This window comes from Oryx dammah, unplaced genomic scaffold (genome assembly GCF_014754425.2).
Source record: "Oryx dammah isolate SB20612 unplaced genomic scaffold, SCBI_Odam_1.1 HiC_scaffold_9, whole genome shotgun sequence".
Classification (NCBI taxonomy): domain Eukaryota; kingdom Metazoa; phylum Chordata; class Mammalia; order Artiodactyla; family Bovidae; genus Oryx; species Oryx dammah.
The window spans coordinates 53201853-53210518 of NW_024070193.1; the positions used below are offsets into that span (position 1 = coordinate 53201853).

General features: G+C 44.0%; 1 non-coding gene across 1 annotated transcript; it reads left to right on the forward strand.

The window, feature by feature from the left end:
• The first annotated feature begins 4207 nt into the window (after positions 1-4207).
• On the forward strand, positions 4208-4279 carry TRNAW-CCA. The gene has a single exon. It is a non-coding gene; the product is annotated as a tRNA-Trp (tRNA).
• Positions 4280-8666: the final 4387 nt, after the last annotated feature.

The following is an 8666-nucleotide window of genomic DNA, read 5'->3' on the forward strand; positions in this document are numbered from 1 at the left end:
CCCTAAGTTCCAGTGGTTTGAAACTCTCTCAGCTGGATGTGAACAATGAATTGTTTCCTGTTGCTACAAAGAAAGAACCCATTCTGGATACCAGCTGAAAGAGAAAAAGAGAACCGACTTCATTTCCCTAAAGCATTGGAGACATTTCCTTCCAGGCCAGCAAGAGCTCTGAAGATGATTGTGCCCTAAAAATAGCATTCTCACTCCTGAATGGGTTAGAAAAACTGAAAGGGGGGAGGGTATTTTCATCTACCTCCAGAGCAACTGCTCAAAACGTCACTGAGGCCACACACGATTACAACTCAATTTACGGGGAGAGCTTCTTCAGTGAGAATTATACCGATGTCACTGCTGTTTATCATGACTGGAGCACCAGCCCAGCCCAACACCTCCATGGAAAGTGACTGTAAGTCCCAAATAAAGACTTATTTTTCTCATATATCGAGAAGTTCAGAGGTAGGTCATTCAAGCCTATCACAGTGCCCTAGGAACCCAGATCTGAACGATGCTTTAGGCCCTTCCTTGGTGGCTCAGACAGTAAAGAATCCGCCTGCAATGTGGGAGGTCAGGGTTCAATCACTGGGTTGGGAAGATCCCCTGGAGAAGGAAACGGCTACCCACGCCAGTGTTTTTGCCTGGAGAATTCCATGGACAGAGGAGCCTGGCAGGCTACAGTCCATGGGGTTGCAAAGAGTTGGACATGATTGACTAACTTTCACTTTCACTCAAAGTGTGGTCCACAGACCATCATCTAGGAGCTTGTTGGAAATATAAAATGTCCATCCTGACCTCTGAGAGTCTGAATAAGAATCTGCACGTTCACATGATCCCTGGTGATTCAATACACATTGAGGTTTGGAAGCTCAGCCTTAACTATTATCTTAAATCATGAGTCATAAGTCTAGCTCTCTTTGTTCATTCATCCAGCTGCCTAATGATAATGATTTGGCTGCTGCAGCAGAAATGCCTGCCCCAACATCCTCTTCCTTGCCTTCCTTTCTTGTTATTTATGTATTTGGCTGTGTTGGGTCTTAGTTGTGGCATGTGAACTGTTAGTTGCAATATGTACGTTCTAGTTCCCTGACCAGGGATTGAACCTGGGCTCCCTGCATTGGGAGCACAGAATCTTATCCACTGGACCATCTTGGAAGTGCCTTCCTGATAACAGACTGTAATTTTATTTGGGGAAACAATACACCTGCCTGAAAGACCACATTTTCCAAGTATCCTTGTAGCTAGACAAGGCTATGAGATTCTGATCAATGACACGTAGGAAGAAATGTCTATGAGACTAAAGGGAGGGCTCTGAAAACCAGGTGATATATCCTTCTTTCCTCTTTCCTCCTAACTGGTGCTTGTGACATAGACGTCATGACTGACCTTTAGAAGTCATCTTGGGACATGAGTTGACCTTGAGAATGGAGGTCATAGGCTAAGAACAGTAGAACAGAAAGATGAAAGCTTATGTCCTAGGGTTGATGTGCTCAGTCATGTCTGACTCTTTGCAACTCTGGACTGTAGCCCGCCAGGCTCCTCTGTCCATGGAATTCTCTGGTAAGAATACTGGAGTCAGATGCCATTTCATACTCCAGGGGATCTTCCCAACCCAGGGATCAAGCCTGAATCCTTGTGTCTGCTGCGGTCACAGGTGAATTCTTTACTACTAGTGTGCCCTAGAAGATATAGTGTGATTACTGTATCAGCTTGGATATACTGATAAAGTATCATATACTTTATCATATATTGTGTATGTTCAGACTTCTGTTATAAAAAACTTCTGTCTTATTTATTTACTTATTTTTAATATTTTTATTTATTTATTTGGCTGTTCTGGGTCTTAGCTCTGGCACGCAGGCCCTTCGATCTTCCTTGCAGCATGGGGAATCTTTAGTTGAGGCATGCAGGGTCTAGTTCCTTGCCCAGGAATTGAACTCAGGCCCCCTTGCATTGGAACCGCAGTCTTAGCCACTGGACCACCAGCGAAGTCCCTCTTAAAAGTATTTTCCAGATTATGCTGATGAATGATAATAGTTAATTGTTTTATGCTTTCTAGCTAAGGAATCCCTTATACATACTTAGTTTTATTTAATCCTCAATAGCCCTATGAGCCCTATTCAACTCATTCATTTATAGAGGAGAGAACTAAGATTCAGAGAGGTTAAGCAATGTGCCCAATGTCACACAGCCAGGAAGTAGTATTTATTTATTGGCTGTGCTTTGCAGCTTTCAGGATCTTAGTTCCCTGACCAGGGATTGAACCTATGCCTTCTGCAGTGAAAGTATGGAGTCCTAACCACTGAACTGCCAGGGAACTCTCTGGCAGAAACTTTAATATCCTCTACATGCACAAACCTGTGGATGTTGAAACTTTATTTTCCATCACTTTTGGTTATTTTGGTGGGTATTTTTTATGCAAGGTAATACAAAAATTATGGTAGCTGTATCCCACTAAAAATAAAAATTAGAATTACTGTAAAACCATTAAAATTTTTTCTTTGGCAAGAAGTATGTTGTAGACCTTTTTACTGAGGCCAGTATACATATATTAAAGTGTATAATGTGGGACTTCCCTGGTAGTCCAGTGGTGAAAAATCCACCTGCCATTGCAGGGGACACGGGCTTGATCCCTGGTCCAGGAACTAAGATCCCACATGCGTGGGGCAACTAAGCCCATGCTCCACAACTCCTGAGCCCATGCTCCACAACCAGAGATGCCATCACAATGAGAAGCCCACAAACCACAATCAGCGAGTAGTCCCCATTCACCGCAACTAGAGAAAGCCCACACAGCAATGAAGACCCGCACAGCCAAAAACACATAAATAAATAAGTTGTCAAACGATTTTTTTAAGGTATATAATGTACACCTCCTGAAGCAGAAACTTTGGGGTGGGGCTCAGCACTCTGTGTGAGCAGGCTTTCCAGCCTGTTCTCCTGCTCACTCAAGGTTGGAAACCACTGGACTATGCAAAGCCTGCAAATCACATGTTAGAGTCAATAAGGTTCTTGTTAATTGTGAAATTCTATTTAGTGCCAGAGAGAGAAGAGTTTTAAGGGTTATTTAGGAAGCCTGGATATCCATCTATAGTATTCAATCAATAATAGTAGCATGGTGTGGAAAAAGAATATGGACTTCGTTCAGCCATTTATTAACTATGTAGCTTGGGCAAGACACAATCTCTTTGAGGCCTAGTTGGTTTAAAAAAAAATGTTTATTCATTTATTCGACTGCTTTGGGTCTTAGTTGCAGCATGTAGGATCTTTAGCTATGGCATGTGAGATCTAGTTCCCGGATCAGGGATTGAATCCAGGCCCCCTGTGCTGGGAACATGGAGTCTTAGCCACTGGATCACCAGGGAAGTCCCAAGCCCTAGCTGTTTACAACTGCAAAATAAATTTTAGTCCCTGGATTGGATCCTAGACTGCAATTGTATTTTGTTTAATATGCCCAGGGATTTTTCTTGTTTGTTCATTTGTTTTGAATTAATTGCTATGGTAGGGGCAAAGAGTGGTCATCAAATACCCAACTGCTCCCCATAATTTCCCTCTCTTCTTTGGACTCAAGCAACTCCATATGACCAATGGACTGTGAATTGAAATGATGTGCGTCATCGCCTGACCAAGGCACTTGGGAGCTGGTGTGCATTTTGCATCTCTTTCTTCCCCACAGTGGTAGTCTTGGAAACCATCTATGGAGGTGGCAGGATCACAAGATGAAGGGATCCTGGCTCCCTGAGTCACCAGATAAGAGAATCCTCTTGACCTGCATCTGAGTTTGTGCTACGCCAATGACATTTGAGGGTTTGTTTGGGCTTCCCTGGTGGCTCAGAGGTTAAAGCGTCTGCCTGCAATGCAGGAGACTGGGTTCCATCCCTGGGTTGGGAAGATGCCCTGGAGAAGGAAATGGCAACCCACTCCAGTACTCTTGCCTGGAGAATCCCATGAACGGAGGGGCCTGGTGGGCTACAGTCCATGGGGTCACAAAGAGTCAGACACGACTGAGGGACTTCACTTTGTTACTACAACGTAACTTAATCTATCCTGACTAATTAAGTTATGTTGTGTTGTTGTAGTAACAAAGTGAAGTCCCTCAGTCGTGTCCGACTCTTTGTGACCCCATGGACTGTAGCCCACCAGGCCCCTCTGTTCATGGGATTCTCCAGGCAAGAGTACTGGAGTGGGGTGTCATATCTATCCTAATAGGGCTTCCCTGGTGGCTCAGAGGTTAAAGCGTCTGCCTCCAATGCAGGAAACCCGGGTTCGATCCCTGGGTTGGGAAGATCCTCTGGAGAAGGAAATGGCAACCCACTCCAGTATTCTTGCCTGGAGAATCCCATGGACAGAGGAGCTTGGTAGGCTACAGTCCACGGGATCACAAAGAGTCGGACACGACTGAGTGACTTCACTTTCATCCTGACTAATATGGTTAGTGACACTTAAAAATTGGGAATTTTTATATGAAAAATATGAATTTGGGGGGCTTGAATTCCTAAATGGCAATAATTGTTCAGAGCTGAGGGATGGTGCGTGGGTGGGCACACACTATTTCACCCCAGTCCTCACCATTTCCTGAAGGAAACCGTGACAATACAGCTGAATGTCAGCTGCCACTTGATATCACTCTTGTGTAGTCATTTTCTTATACCTAAGAGGAAAGTGAACTATCTCTGAGTGTATATCCCTAACAGAAATTAGAAAATTAAATATATGAGAGCTGTATATTTAAGGAAAATTATAAAAGAGTTGTTCTCTTTGTGGAAGTGAAGTGAAGTGAAGTGAAGTGGCTCAGTTGTGTCTGACTCTTTGCGACCCCATGGACTGTAGCCTACCAGGCTCCTCCGTCCATGGGATTCTCCAGGCAAGAGTACTGGAGTGGGGTGCCATTTCCTTCTCCAGATTTGTGGAAGAGAATTCTAAATGTTGAATTGTAAACTGTGTATGCAGTCAGAGCTCCCAAGGTGGCGCTAGTGGTAAAGAACCGGCCTGCCGATGCAGGAGACATAAGAGACGGGTTTGATCCCTGGGTGGGTAAGATCCCCTGGAGGAGGAAATGGCAGCCCCCTCCAGTATTCTTGCCTGGAGAATCCAGAGAAGCCTGGTGGGCCACAATCCATAGGGTCGCAAAGAGTTGGACACGACTGAAGCAACTGAGCACACGTGTATAATCAGGAAATCCCTGAAGGTCCAGTGTTTAGGATGGCACTTCTCTGCTGGGGCCCCTGGTTTGATCCCTGGTAGGGGAACTAAGATCCTGCAAGCTAAGTAGCATGGCCAAAAAAGATGGAAAGTTAAAAAGAGAATAAAGTATGTCTATGTGGAAAGAAGACAATGTAACATGCTATTCCATAGTGACCCATGGGAAGAATTATGACGGGTGTAGAGCAAGATGCCTGCTGCAGAAGTTATTAAGTAAAGAATGGTGCTTACATTTCAACAGGAGTTCCTTTCGATTGTGAATAAAGTAAATGATACTGCCGTGCAATGCAGTTACATCTGATGTGAGCAAACTACACTTTCCCACTCACTTCACTTGGGTGCCTGCCCAATCCCTAGAGGTGCTTGATCTGTGAGGATTGAAAGAAACAGTGTATGAGTATCGCTGACATTGGTACCTGGCATGTAATTGATTCCAAAAATGTTATAGTTTTGTTTATTTATCCTGATCCCAGAAAAGAACACTGGCATCTATTGGGTTGGCCAAAAAATTCTTTTGGGTTTTTCTGTAAGAGAGTATGGAAAAATCTGAATGAACTTTTTGGCCAACCCAATATTTCCCAGCTTTACTCAGAAGCCCAACGGTTCAATGTGGACATATAATCAAGAAGACCAACAAAATGGGTCGGGTCTAACAAGATGAGGAGACCAAGGGTGAAAGCAAAGCCAGAAGGGAGTGATGTCTTTATCAGGAGAGAAGAAAAAGATTTAAATTCTTGAGTCTAAGAAAAGGCTGGGACTTGCCCAGTGGTCCAGTGGTTCAGACTCCACACTTCCACTGCAAGAAGCATAGGTTTGAACCCTGGTTGGGAAACTAAGACCCTGCATGCTGCAGAAAGAAACGAAAAGCTGAGAGGAGACACAATTGAAACCATAAAATCTTAGAAGGTGTGAAAAGTGAGAATTTGCTCAGGATATATTTCTACAGCCTCTGACCTACCTCCATGGATGGGAAAACAGAACCTCCCCATCCCATGGATGCTGGGCTTGGCCATGTGGTTTGTTTTGGTCAATGGAGTGTGGGCAGAGCTATATACCATCAACTGTGTGTGTATGTGTGAGCTCTGCTCCCAGGCCTCTGGAAGCTTCTGACCTCCACCAGGAGAAGAACACGAACCTCAGCCTGAACCACAGAATGAGCCCTGTGGAGCAGACCCACAGCCCAGAACCAATTTCAGCTGACCCGCAGACCCATAAATGCATCCTTGGTGTTGTTTGCGCTGAGTTACAGGCTGCCTTTTTATGCAGCATTATTGCAACAAAAGCTGATCACTCTGGAAGGTACAGATGGAGAAAAACTTTTATAATTCCCCAAATGCCAGGACCAGGCATCTAGACATTGTTCTATGGGAGACTTCAAAAGAGCAACCATTTCCACCTGGTCCCACATCTTTTTTTTTATTTTGGCCACACTGTGTGGCATGCAGGATCATATTCCTCAACCTGCAGTGCCCCCCACCCTACCTTGGGAGCCTGGAATCTTAACCACTGCACCACCAGGGAAGTCCTGAGTCCCTCTTCTTTAAAGCCTCCTTTCACTCTCAATGTCCCTGCTCTCCATTGCTCCCGATTATTTGTTTTCAATCATACTCAGTTCAGTTCAGTTCAGTCGCTCAGTCGTGTTTGACTCTTTGCGACCCCATGAATCGCAGCACGCCAGGCCTCCCTGTGCATCACCAACTCCCGGAGTTCACTCAAACTCATGTCCATCGAGTCGGTGGTGCCATCCAGCCATCTCATCCTCTGTCGTCCCCTTCTCCTCCTGCCCCCAATCCCTCCCAGCATCAGAGTCTTTTCCAGTGAGTCAACTGTTCACATGAGGTGGCCAAAGTATTGGAGTTAAATAAGCAGGGTGACAATAAACAGCCTTGGTGTACTCCTTTTCCTATTTGGAACCAGTCTGTTGTTCCATGTCCAGTTCTAACTGTTGCTTCCTGACCTGCATACAGGTTTCTCAAGAGGCAGGTCAGGTGGTCTCGTATTCCCATCTCTTTCAGAATTTTCCAGTTTATTGTGATCCACACAGTCAAAGGCTTTGGTATAGTCAATAAAGTAGAAATAGATGTTTTTCTGGAACTCTCTTGCTTTTTCCATGATGCAGCAGATGTTGGCAATTTGATCTCTGGTTCCTCTGCCTTTTCTAAAACCAGCTTGAACATCTGGAAGTTCACGGTTCACGTATTGCTGAAGCCTGGCTTGGAGAATTTTGAGCATTACTCTACTAGCGTGTGAGATGAGTGCAAATGTGCGGTAGTTTGAGCATTCTTTGGCATTGCCTTTCTTTAGGACTGGAATGAAAATTGACCTTTTCCAGTCCTGTGGCCACTGCTGAGTTTTCCAAATTTGCTGGCATATTGAGTGCAGCACTTTCACAGCATCATCTTTGAGGATTTGAAATAGCTCAACTGGAATTCCATCACCTCTACTAGCTTTGTTCATAGTGAAGCTTTCTAAGGCCCCCTTGACTTCACATTCCAAGATGTCTGGCTCTAGGTGAGTGATCACACCATCGTGATTATCTGGGTTGTGAAGATCTTTTTTGTACAGTTCTTCTGTGTATTCTTGCCACGTCTTCTTAATATCTTCTGCTTCTGTTAGGTCCAGACCATTTCTGTCCTTTATCGAGCCCATCTTTGCATGAAATGTCCCCTTGGTATCTCTAATTTTCTTGAAGAGCTCTCTAGTTTTTCCCATTCTATTGTTTTCCTCCATTTCTTTGCACTGATCCTAGAGGAAGGCTTTCTTATCTCTCCTTGCTATTCTTTGGAACTTTGCATTCAGATGCGTATATCTTTCCTTTTCTCCTTTGCTTTTTGCTTCTCTTCTTTTCACAGCTATTTGTAAGGCCTCCCCAGACAGCCATTTTGCTTATTTGCATTTCTTTTCCATGGGGATGGTCTTGATCCCTGTCTCCTGTACAATGTCATGAACCTCCGTCCGTAGTTCATCAGGCACTCTATCAGATCTAGGCCCTTAAATATATTTCTGACTTCCACTGTATAATCATAAGGGATTTGATCTAGGTCATACCTGAATGGTCTAGTGGTTTTCCCTACTTTCTTCAATTTAAGTCTGAATTTGGCAATAAGGAGTTCATGATCTGAGCCAGTCAGCTCCCGGTCTTGTTTTTGCTGACTGTATAGAGCTTCTCCATCTTTGGCTGCAAAGAATATAATCAATCTGATTTCAGTGTTGACCATCTGGTGATGTCCATGTGTAGAGTCTTCTCTTGTGTTGTTGGAAGATCATACTATGTCAGTCATACTATGTGGGTAGATTTTCCCATCTTTTTTACTTCCTCAAAATGAGCTGCTCTTTGGGCCATTCCTCAAAAAAGCAGAGTTTTGCTTCCTCTCTAATGATGCTAGTAATCAAAGCTAATAATAAATAGTGGTTTCTTTTTTGGATAATTTTTATTTATTTGTATGTTTTGGCTGTTCTGAGTCTTCATT